The sequence below is a fragment of the Trachemys scripta genome, chromosome 8, assembly GCF_013100865.1.
Source record: "Trachemys scripta elegans isolate TJP31775 chromosome 8, CAS_Tse_1.0, whole genome shotgun sequence".
In the NCBI taxonomy this organism is placed as follows: domain Eukaryota; kingdom Metazoa; phylum Chordata; order Testudines; family Emydidae; genus Trachemys; species Trachemys scripta.
The window spans coordinates 90,789,022-90,801,577 of NC_048305.1; the positions used below are offsets into that span (position 1 = coordinate 90,789,022).

The following is a 12,556-nucleotide window of genomic DNA, read 5'->3' on the forward strand; positions in this document are numbered from 1 at the left end:
TCCTAGTGCACTCTCTCCCTTTATGTAGCTATTTAAGAGAATAAAGTATCTGATTTTGCTGTACCCAACCAAAGTGTCTCCGACACTTGGGAAATACCACAATGTCTTACGTGAGCACCTACATTGAGTAGTTTGTAAAGAAGCTATATGGGACATTACTCCAGCAGAACAATTCAAAACAAATTGATTGACCTTATGTCAAGGAAAGTGCTTGATAACATATTGATGCAGCTTGGCAAAGCCAAGAACTCTGCCATCATAATAGACTGCACTCCCAATGTAAGTCACAGTGAAAAGATGTCATGTACAGTAAGATTTGTTGACGACGAGGATGGTTGTATCCAAGCAAAGGCACACTTTATCTGTTTCCGATCTATGGGCGACTCTACTGTAAAAGGCCTAACAGAACTGTTAGTGAATGTTTTGAACGAGAATAAAATAAAGCTTCAGGACTGCCATGGCCAAGGCTATGACAACCGTGCAAACATAAAGAGAAGAAACAGTGGCATCCACGCAAGGATCCTTGCGCTGAATCCAAGAGCTTTCTTCGTGCCTTGTAGCTGCCATTCCCTCAACGTGGTTGTGTAAGATGCCGCGTCATCTTCTTTAGATTCAGTATCTCTCTTTGGATTACTACAAAGGATATGCGTTCTCAGCATCAACTATCAGGTGGAACGTGGAAGATCCTCACAGACAGTGTTACATATTTGACCCTGAAGGCATTAAGGGACACTTGCTGGGAGAGCTGCATTGACAGCATAAGGCCAGTGAGGTACTAAGTGACTGAGGTTTATGACACTCTGATGGAACTGGCGCAGTCGAGTAAAGCCGAGGCCGGAATCCGACTGCAAAGCCTGGCAAACCAGATCACTGACTTCAAATTTCTGGTCTCAGTTGTGATTTGGCATGATATCCTGTTCCAAGTAAATATTGTAAGCAAGGCATTACAAACCAGTTGATGGACATTGCGGCTGCTACTACTTTGATGAGAAGCTGCTTGATTTCGTTGTGGCCTACAGAGACAACGGATTTGAAGATGCCATCACTGCTGCCAAAGAAATGGCAGAAAGCTTAGGAGTTGAGCCTGTCTTCAAGGAAATTTGTATTAATTGGAAGAACTGACAGTTTGGTTATGAGGGCAGAGATGAGGTGATGGGGAACTTTTTTGCTCGCTGGTTGACACTGCTTGAGTGTCCATCGAAGAAATATTTGGACAAATGAATCACCACAAAAAGACCTGGTGGGGGAGGGGGAGTATGACCTGCCGGCTGACAGGAAAACACTCTTGAACAATTGTACAGACCTTCACCTGACGCTGACACAAGGGGAACATTCAGAGGTCAATGATAAAGACCTCTATGTCAAAATGGACAACAACCGTCACATTTTGCAACACGGGAAGCACTTTCCACTCCAAGTTCTCCGATTAATTCATGATGCAGAGCTGAAGGAGACTTTTTCTAATGTCTGGAAAGCTTTCAAGAGTCCGCTCATGTTGCCAGTCACAGTTGCGAGTGGTGAGCGCAGTTTTCAAAGCTCAGGCTCATTAAAACATATCTTTGATCGACGATGGCTGATGAGAGACTGACATTGCTTGCTATTTATTGTTTGAAAATGCTATTGGCCAGTCTTTGGATCTCGCTGATGTTGTGCTTCAGTTCGGGAGGGCAAAGGCAAGAAAAGTGACCTTTTGAACTAAAGGACTTAAGGTTAACATTCTAAGGTTGTCACTTACCGTAACACTATTTAATACCGGTCCCCCCAAAGTTGGTGCACAGTTCAATTTCTTGATGTTAGTACATTTCAGTTATTCTTAAAATTTAAAAGTTTCTATATGCTTAGAGGAAATGATTTTTATTTGCTTATATATGGCATGAATAAATACAGATTTACAGATCCTAGCGTGCAAATTTATCATCTTATATGACAGGGATAAATCATGCATCAAAGTTGTGAAATAAGCTACAAATGCAATAAAGTAGTCAAAATTTAATAAGCGGGAGGTGCCATTTGGTCTAGGGCTAGCCCTGCTCCTCCCCACTCTTATAAATCCTGGTTTTACTAATCTACGGTGATGTTAGTAAAAGACCTAACAGGTTTTTTAGTAATGTGGTTCCTTGACTTCAATGGGAAATTTGCCAGACAAAAGACAACATGGTGTTGCCCATTGTTTTTATTTTGTAAATGTCTGCGTGGGAACCTGTCATGGCTGGTTGGTAGACCCCCAGTTTTATCTACCTTGCTCTTACAGCCATTTGCAGTCTGTACAACGCTTCACATGTGAAACTATTTTAAAAAATGTTTTAACCTTCTTTCCTGGCATAGCAACTTCTGCCAGTAGCTTATGAATAACCCAACATAACAAACCAGTGTATGTATTTGTGGGAAGAGGATCAATTCAATGAGAAAACAGATTTCAGTGTCACACGTCCAAATCTTTGATAGCAACATGGAGCAGGCAAGTCATTTTAAGAATGATTAAAAATGCTTTAACATCGTTAACTTTTTTTATGATGATGACGAGTGAACAGAGCTCAAAGTTGGTATAACTCAGCAAAAAGCGGCGTGGAAATCGGAGGCATTTGATCAAGCAGAACAGGGTCTGGTCTCATCTTAACTGCTTCTGATCTCCTGATGGTAAATCTGGGGCAGAAGGTGAGTGAGGGGTGACTTTCTCTACCAGACGGTTAAATCCCACAATGCAAGAAGCGGTGCCCTCTGGTTGCTTGTTATTTTCTGACAGTTGGGACGCATCGCTGGAGACAAGGAGAGACGAAACACTTGCGCGCGCGTATGTGTGTGTGAAGTTGTGTCTTGTCTCCGTTTTTGTTTTGCTCTTTTCTGGTCATGAGACCCGGAAGTTTTTTTTTTTTTTTAATCACATGGCAGAGAGATATAATAAAAACAGAAAAATGGCGACAGTCACGTTGTGGCGAGTCTATGCTGCGTCATTAGATAATCTTCATGCAAAGATCGCAAAGAACAAAGAGAAGAGGGGAAAGGAGCCCCGGCCGCAAAGGTGGGTGAGCAGAGGGCAGGGAATAGGGGGTGCACGGGCTGCGATCGGGAGCAGCGCACCCTTTTGCAGCTCGGGGGGCGGGGAGGGGGGGGTATTGCAGGGCGTTGCAATCTTGGCATCACAAGTCCTGTGCTGTCCTCTCATAATTCACCTTTAGGCAGCGCTGGAAACGAAAGCCAGAGGTTTGTTTATGTTTTGGGGGAGGGGACCTATTTTTTGCGGGTGTGAGCGGGATGGAGGATAGGCAGGAGTTATCTTGCTGCCGGGGGGGGGGGGGGGGAGGACGTGAGAAACGAAGAGGAGTTTTGGTTGGGAATGTTGTTTTCTTTACAGCGCTCTCCCTGGATCGCAGGCAGCTGCCTCGAGCCAGGCTTGTTTTTCCTCGCACGCGTGGTGCTCCTCCCAACAGCTGGATGCGTTGTAACCCGCTCTGCATCGCACGCTGACAGTCGCTCCGCGGACCGGGGGGCTGATTGCGGTGGGGACGGTTATAGAGGGAGGGTGGGGTACCGGCGCACCGCTGTCCGATTGCCTTTGCGGGGTTGTTTTGCATGCTGATGGGGAGCAGGGCTGAAGCCCTGTAGGTCTCCCAGCCCCTGGCCTTTCGGGATGTGTGTGTGCGGTTTTTAATGTTGCGCACTGTTATTTTCCTTCGGGATCCTGGCACTGGTTCCTTTCCGTCAAGCGATTGTAAATATAGCCTGGATCTTGTTTACATGAAGCATCCAGCGGGAGGAGCCTGGGAGGAGGAGGAGGAGGAGGAGGAAGATGGAGGAGTCTCCACGGCTCGCTGGGGTGAGCTTCCCAAACGGAGGAGGAGCCAAGACAGGGCTGGAGTCTCCCTCAAGCAGCCTGGAAGCTGCCTGGTACGTGGGCTTGTCCCTTGCAGATTCGCTCTCCCTGGCCCCGACCACCGCCAGGCAGAGCTTCACATCAGCAGCCCTTGGGAGCTGGGTACCAAGCTATGGCTGCAGGACAGCGGTGCTGTCTCCCCTCCCAGACAAGCGACAAAAACTTGTTTGATGGTGCTTTTGTTCCCACAGTGGCGGGCACTGGCACTCGCTGGCTGAGATCAGCAAGGGAGAATGGCAGAGGGGCTTTTCCTCATCTCTGTGCTCCTGCTCACGCCCCTCACCCCCTTTGGAGCCACACCTCCAGTTCCCTCTAGCTTTCACTTACATAGCAGAGTATTTTCTTATTTATTTCAAAGAGAGGGCCTCAACGCAAGTTCAGCTGGACAAAGGGGACAGGTACAGGGCCAGATCCTAGATCACCAACTTGTTTCCTGACCTAGTAAGTTATTCTTTAACAAAGCGTAGGGACATTTTCTTTCCATTGGCTAATAAGTGACAAAGGCCAAGTCCATGGCCCTGGTTCCTGCCATGCCAGCCTCTGTGATTGTTAGCAGATGTTTTCAGTGCAGCATGAGCTGAAAACAAAGAGCATCCCTGCCTCCCCCCATCACTATATTGAGCTCCCCTTACATGGGAGATGTTGGTCCATCTTGAGCTGTGTTCTAATAATGGGTGTATGTGTGTGTGAGTGAGGGGGTTTCCAAGAAAGCGAATGCTGGGGGATCCAGTCAGGTTGCTGGTGTTAAATTTGTTTGAATATTTTCATGTATTTTTCAGGAAGGGGCCTCTAGGAGCTCTTGTTTCCAGAAAAGTGACTGAATACTTGCCCACAGACCGTAGCTGATGAATGATTAATCATGTTTTAGAGATTTATTTATTTAATTATTCATACATTTGGTACACCAACAGCAGCAGTTAGAATTCATCTATCAGACCGTTAACTCAACCACTAATCAATGTTTAAGAGGGGAAGGGAGTCAAAAAGACTAAAAGGTAAGTGTTGGTGGAAGGAATCAAGCAGAACGTAGATAAAGAATGGAGAAGATTTTATAAACAGTTCCCATGACGGAAGTTTCCTTGATGGGAGAGTTTCATATTGTTGAATGTACCTGTCTCCTACCTCACTTACAAGTGAAGAAGCAAATCTTTAAAAACTAATAAAGAAGAATTTAAAGCTATAGAAAATATTGCTTTAATAACTGTCCTAGCACACTAGAGTCTTTCACTTCTAGGTGCTGTAAACTGCACTGTAGGGAGGAGCTCCTGCCATATTAAAATTCCAGTAACTTTCTTAAGGAGTAAAGTCACTTACCCAGTAGCCAAAAGATCAATTATATCCGTATAACTGCAGTTTTCTGCTCTTAAGATCACACACAAAGTAAAATATTTGTAATGAAGGTGGATTTTTTCCCCACTTTTCCTAGCTTTGGATAAGACAGATCTCTTCCTAGTCAGTGTCAGAGTTGGCCTATAAAAATCAGAGCTCTAATTCCAAGCTACATGCTAGGAGAAAAGAAAGAAAAGTTGTATTTGTAGGGGGAGGGTAAATAGCCAATTTAGTTTTTAGACTCTAATAAAAAGGAGTGTTGTGTAATTCAAAACACTCAAGAAACGTGGTAAGTTACCAACTCCGAAAAAAGAGAGTAGTGGAAACGGGTGTGTGGGGTGGGAGACATGGAAAACAAGCAAAAATAAAAACAATGTGAATAGAATTTTTTTCAAACGCAAAATCTGACAGCAAAAAACAGAACATGGATTTGAAAATTTTAAAATCAAGTTAAAGTATTTGCAATGCCTTAGAAATAAGCTGAACAAAAATACACACCGAAAAATGCACTTGAGTAAATTTATGTATTCCACATTGAGATCAGAGGGACTACTCCTGTATGTTTTCAGGATTCAGACCTATGTTACCTGACCATTGAGGAAAGCTTTCTTTTTATTCTAGAAAAGAAGGTGAGTGTTAAAAGGTGAGAAGGCAGAGTAAATAGATCCCCTTATCATCAGCAAAATGTAAATACATCTAAAGTGTCCAGCCTTTGTGATGCTAATAGAATGCTCTAATGACCTTTATATTGTTCACATTTTTGAAAGCCAGGAAACACTTATTTTTTATATAAATCCTTAATAAATGTGTGCTCCTAGGTTACCTTACAGTTACTATTTTCAGAAAATGGCAGTTTAGTCGAAGGATGCTGATAAATTTGCAGTTGATGGCAAATATATATCCTAATATTTTTGTACATATTTGCCCATTCATATTTGCATCCTGGAACAATATTGTATAACATATTGACTGGTCCCTTGTTTATGAAACATATGTTTGTAATTTGTTTTAAAAATGCACAAATATTTTTTCCAGGAAGCTGTGTTTCACATTTGTCTCTTTATTGCCCTCTTGTGTTTAAAAATATGTAAGAGACCATTTTGGTAGTACTTGGGCCCAGCTGAATGTTAAGCATTTCTGAATTTTAAAAGCATTTTATTTAACTTAAGGAAATACATTGTCAGTTTAGTTGGTTATTTATTATGTTATCCATAAAGTTCTTGCTCTACCCTATTAGAAATATTTAAGTACCACTTACACCAATTAAGTCCATCAAATTCTTAAATGGAACATTATGTGAAATGTAAAATCTATTTATCACTTCCTTTCCATTGTGAAACCTTATGAAACATTTATTTTAATATGCTGATCATTACAGAACTGATTCACTAGATTAGATGCCTTTATTCAAAGAGAAAAACTACCATGACTTTTTCAGCAGTACTTCAAACATAAACCAGAGAAAATATTTTGATAAACGTCTTTCATTGTTTGCAATGTAATTCTTGATTTCAGCAGTTTTCATTTAGACCTCAGTGTAGGGCCCAAATCAACCATCGCACAGCCTAAACAAACAAGCCCATCAGACAGCAACTCTTCCTTCAAACTCCAGGATCCTTTCCACATCCAGTGCTTGTTACTATTTTGGATTTGATCCTGCTCCCACTGAAATCAATGGCAAAACTTCAATGGGAGTAGGATTGGGCCTCAAAGGATCCCAGTGCTGCAGACGCACCTGTTGGAACTTTAGCACATCTGTAAGCGTTTGCAGAATGGAGGCATGAGATGGTACTGTGAATCCCACAAGACAGAAACCTTGTCTTTTTTGTGTGTCAAGGCCCTAGCACTTTCAGTGTGGAACATACTACTTTGAAACTTAAAAGATATTATAGCCACATAATTAGCTAAACTATTAGATAATGGGTCCAGATCCTCCACCAGTGTAAATTTGTGCAGCTTCATTGTCTTAAGTGGAACTATGCCAATTGTAACCAGTTGAGGATCTTGCCTATGTAGTTTATGTATGGGAACAGCAGTCTACTTCAAATGCTGATTGAAACTGAAAAAAAAAAATATAATAATAATAATAATGAGAGGGGAAAATACCCTCATTCCATCAGTGATTATCTCCACAGAATGAGTACATTATTTCCCCCCTGTTAAATACAGGATCATAGATTTGGATTTTTAAGACTGTTATTGGTAAAAGATTGTACGGCTCTGAAAAATACTTTAAAGCCGCATTGAATTTAACTGCACTGATACCAGTTAGCCAGGTAATTTTCAAAAAGAGTGGATAAATTAATTGAAGTTTCAGAACACTTTGTTCATTTCCACATGTATTTATTAAACATGCATTAAATCCATCATCCGTGTCCTCGGAGAGCTGAACATCAGTATTTGATGTGATCTTTATTTTTGAAACATGCACAAGAGGAAACACTATGTAAGCACACAATAAATCAAGCACTATTCTCTATATGATACTAACAGACATAATGACTGACAGGCTGCCCTGGCTCAGTTATCACAGTGCTGATGCTGTCTATTCTAAAGGTACAGTACTGTGATAACTGAAGGATGGCAGCCATCTTAGCTTCACAAGAACCCAACGAGCAGAAATCAGAGAAGATGTCCTTATTTTCTGGATACCGGACATGCTTTGTTTATGAAAGTGACCAGGTGCTCGAGCAGAAAGATGCTTGTTGTAAGGGTACATCTTAACTCACTTGAAGAAAAGAATAAATGGCTTAAAAAAAGACCTTTAGTTCTACTGGAATAAAAAAAAAAAAATCACTTTATATCTGTTGAGTTTGCCTGTTAATTGACTGACCTTTTCTACTTGGAAGTTCTTTAAAAAATTATAGGCTTTGAACGAGTACTCTAGGCTTTGAAGAAGCATGCTATAGAGTTTAAAAGATGATTATTCATAATGCAACAGTAGATGGAGGTCCCTATCCATTATGGAACTCATTGCCACAAGAATTAAGATTAGATTCAGAGCCAAATCTAAAGCCCACCTCTTCACCCTGGCTCTCTCTCAAATTAAAGACCACCCCCTCCCCAACCCCGCCTCTTGGTGGCAGGGAAAGTAGTGAAAAAACACTGACATTTTAAGTAAAGGAAGGTGCTTGTGTACTGTGGTGATGAGGATCACGTAGGTACCCGGATGGATCAAGAGAAAATAAGGCAAGTTCTTAATGCAAGTAGTAGTTACGACATTCATACACCTCTACCTTGATATAACGCTGTCCTCGGGAGCCAAAAAAATCTTACCGCATTATAGGTGAAACCGTGTTATATCGAACTTGCTTTGATCCGCCGGAGCACTGCTTACTGTGTTATATCTGAATTCGTGTTATATCGGGGTAGAGGTGTACCTTCCTTTCTTCATGGATCTATAATCCCTCCTGTTTATAAATATTTACATACTTTCAAAAGACTAATTCAGCCTCAACATCTTTCCATTTAGATAAATACGTGGTGGGACAGTATCCTCATTTTACTAATTGGGAGCTAGACCATAGAGCTACAGGAGTGTGCACTAGGCCCCCTGTCAAACTGGTGGTAAAGCTAGGATTAGGATTCAGGAGCTCCTGGCCCCGTCTCATGCTCAATCAACTATTTTATCCTTGCCTCTACAAAATGTAATGAGATGAAGACTGAAAGACCACACACAGCTAGGTGATTTGATAAAAGGATTATAAAGGAATCGGAGAGGAGGTGGTAGTGTATCTGCTCCTGATAAGAGACTCTGGCTTCAATTTTTCTGAGCATTAACTTTAAAATATGTTTGGACTTTTTTAAAGCTGAGATTTTCAATACTCCCATCTTTTGGTGTTTTCCTCAGCAAAGACTATTGTGTGGAGCCTCTGTCCTGTCCAAATGTTGTTATAGATATGAAGCTGCAATGCTGGAAAATTAACACCAGAGGGGACCATTGAATCAGTTCTCTTTTGGAAGTGGTGAAGTTTCAAAGTAACTGTTTCATAGATGAACAGACACCTGCACATATCAACATGGTGTCCATTCCCAGCTCTGCATACTTCCTAAGGAAGTATACACGTGTGACGCAGCACCCTTCTCGTTACTTGTGAAGGTTTCATTGGACAGGTGATCAATCAGCAGTGATCTCCCTTTGTTCTCTGTACTGCTATTGCTACCTCAGATGGGTTAAGAAAATATTTCCATATAGGCAGAGTGTCCTGCACCTTCCTCCAAAGCACTGGATACTGGCCCTCGGAGACCGAACAGTGGGTTTGATGCACCCCTGCAATGACCCAGTATGGTAATTCCTGCTTTGTTTTACTTCTCTAATCCTTTAATGTAGACAGGCACTACCACAGCTCTGGGGCTGGACATATCTGAGTCTGTATTTACCTTAGTGCTATATAGCTATTATTGAACATCTGGTTTTAATTGCTTAAAGGAAGTTATGGTGGTGTAGTACTATTAAAGTAACACCTCAGGAGCACCAGGACCCCCTCATGATAGGTGCTGTACATGCATAGAATAAAAAGACAGTTCCTCCCCCAAAGAGTTTACTTATCTCTGTTTAGAATGTAAGTACATTAACTATCAAGTTTCCTCTTCTTGGTGAGTGTAGATGTAGAAATCATTTGATATTTGTGTGTGTGTATTATTTTTACATAGGACAACTAAAGTGTTATTTAAAGAACTATTGTAGTACAGTCCTCTGAGTCCAACTATCAATGGGTCACCATAGATGGTATTAGTCCTTTGTTACCAAATTAGGCCAGCACAAGATGGGGGTGCTGAGAAAACAGCCCCTTTAGCCCTTGTGAGATTGGAGCACCTTATTTTTCTCTTCAGCTACTTCTGAGGCCATTTTGGGAGCTGACAGATGTTTGTGGAATATGCACCCAGTTTTCTTGGTAAAAGGAAAGCTCATATCATGCAGGGCCCTTGAGATTGGAAATGCAGCCATGCAGTCTGAGTCTCTGCAATGAGGAAGAGTTTTGCTGTCCAGAGAGTTATTTTAGACAATCACACTAGACATTGAAAGGGGACTTCTAATAATAAATAATAATAATTAATGGAGATATCCTATCTCCTAGAACTGGAAGGGACCTTGAAAGGTCATTGAGTCCAGCCCACAGCCTTCACTAGCAGGACCAAGTACTGATTTTGCCCCAGATTCCTAAGTAGCCCCCCTCAAGGATTGAACTCACAACCCTGGGTTTAGCAGGCCAATGCTCAAACCATTGAGCTATCCCTCCCCCCCAAAAAAGACTTCTAAAAAGATTATCATCCCCAGTCAGGGTAAATAGGCTGAATGTTCACAGCCTGTTACAGTTTTCATTAGAGGCCTGATCCACAGGACAAGACTCCCATTGACTTCAATGAGCTTTAGATCAGGCCTCAGATGAGGACTTCCCTAATGCTGCTTAAGCATCCATTTTATTACAACCTACCAGACTATGTAATCAGACACAGCTAACTACAGTTAGTCATCATGTATTGCATATTTCACGTATGGATGAAGACACAGCAAAGCTGCCTGTTTAAACTCAGAGCAGTGGGGGCACCTCCACAGACACTGGTTCTCATTTCCTGTTTAGACAGAGCGGAGGCTACCAAGGCAGGGCAGGAACTGAGAATGTTATCTGAGCCTGAAAACCCTATGCAATGTCAGAACGAACAGATCGGTTGTATTCCTTCTCGCTCAAAAGAACTAGCCTTCAGATCCCCTCCTCCTCCCATATCTTAATGTTGATCCCATACCAGATGATAGTATTTTAATAAATCTATACTGCTGTATATATATTGCCAAACACAAACACCACAAGAAAAAAGTTTTTTTGGTGGGAGGGAGAGAAACACTTCCTTCCTCCTATGTGCCACATTTAGCAAAAAAAACAAAAAACCACTGCATGCACACTGATATGTCGCTTTATTTTCCATGTAGAAATAAGCCCTCCAGCACCTCCACTATTCTGGTTATCTCCCTCATTGTGATCCCAAACCAGAGTTAAAATCATGCCTTTCTGACACACAGTTTGGCTGTAGGTCCAAACTCATTTTCTATGTTGCTGTACTCCAGTGATTCTCAGCCCTTTCCCCACTAGGGCCTCCTTTTTCCATACCAAGACACCCCTCTACCCTCACCCCACAGCTGGGACACGCCGCCCCATTGTACCTGCTCAGAACCAGGAGGCCCAGGTGGAGAACTCCTGTTCCAATTGGTTAACTCACATAATTACCCTTTCAGAGGAAGCAATTTCTATCATGTGCCACCTGGCCCATTTCTGGTTATTATGATAGAACACTTACTGTTTGTTAGCACTGAACCTTAAAAACTCAGAAATAGATTTTACATTATTAGGTGAAATTCTGGTTGCTGGTGGAGGTTTAATGTCACCAAAAGATTGTTATATTTACAAGTCAATCACATTATGCCCTCAATATTATAGAGGAGGAATTATTGATACAAGGCCTGCTCCAAAGACCACTGAAACCAATAGAAAGACTCTTATTGACTTGAATGGGCTTTGGATCAGACTCTTACTCTCTTTTTCATACTATGGGCAGGGTAGAATTCTGGTCCATTCAATTCAGTGGCAAAACTCCCATTGACTTCAATGGGACCAGGATTTCACCTAATATTTTCAGATGCATAAAGTTAGTCCAGGGTCCTTTTGGTATTGATAAAGGTCCAGTTCCAGTATACAAGGAATTAAGGAAAGGGGGGAGGGGTTAATGGTATTATTGCTGAATGTGGCTGTCACTATGACAGTGCATAGGGGGGTAGAAAGGGCTAGAACCGGGGTCACCAATCCGTCGATCATAATTGACTGGTCAATCCTGGAACCTCTGCCAATCGATCGTGATCTCCGGGCCGCTAAAAGTCTGGCGACACTGCGGGGCTCAGGCAGGCTGCCTGCCTGCCGTGGCCCCATGCTGCTCCTGGAAGCAGCTGGCTGCTGGCACATCTCTGCGACCCATGGGAGAGTGGGTAGGGTTACCATATTTAGTGCCTCCAAAAGGAGGACACTCCACAGGGCCCCAGCCCCGCCCCCTCCCCAAAGTCTCCGCCCCCTCCCCTGCTTCCCACGAACATTTGAGTCGCGGGAAGCCTGAAGCAGGTAAGGGGAGATGTGGGGGGAGGAGGCGCGGCCCACCCCCGGCACCGCAGGTCCCCAGCCTGGCCCCTGGCCCGTCCCCCGAACCCCCGGCCCAGCACCGCCGGCTGAGCCCCCGAGCCCAGCGTCCGAGCCCCCAAGCCCCCGGCCCGGCACCGCCGGCCGAGCCCCCGGCCCAGAGCCCGAGCCCCCGGCCCGGCACCGCCGGCCGAGCCCCCAGCCCGGAGCCCGAGCCCCCGGCCCAGCACCGCCG

The 12,556-nt window shown here is 43.2% G+C and overlaps 1 protein-coding gene and 1 long non-coding RNA gene across 5 annotated transcripts in view; one reads left to right on the plus strand and one right to left on the minus strand.

Moving 5' to 3' along the window:
* AK4 (adenylate kinase 4) overlaps positions 1 to 12,556 on the minus strand; it is a 70,134-nt gene that overhangs the window by 40,934 nt on the left and 16,644 nt on the right. The gene's annotated exons all lie outside the window — the stretch shown is intronic.
* LOC117881627 lies at positions 2,087 to 8,001 on the plus strand. 3 transcript variants are annotated; one of them, XR_004646830.1, is made up of 2 exons: positions 2,087 to 3,019; positions 3,705 to 8,001. It is a non-coding gene; the product is annotated as an uncharacterized LOC117881627 (long non-coding RNA). The 3 variants fall into 3 exon arrangements; XR_004646829.1 differs by having other exon boundaries at positions 2,099 to 3,019; positions 3,742 to 8,001; XR_004646831.1 differs by lacking the exon at positions 2,087 to 3,019 and adding an exon at positions 3,154 to 3,201 and having other exon boundaries at positions 3,742 to 8,001.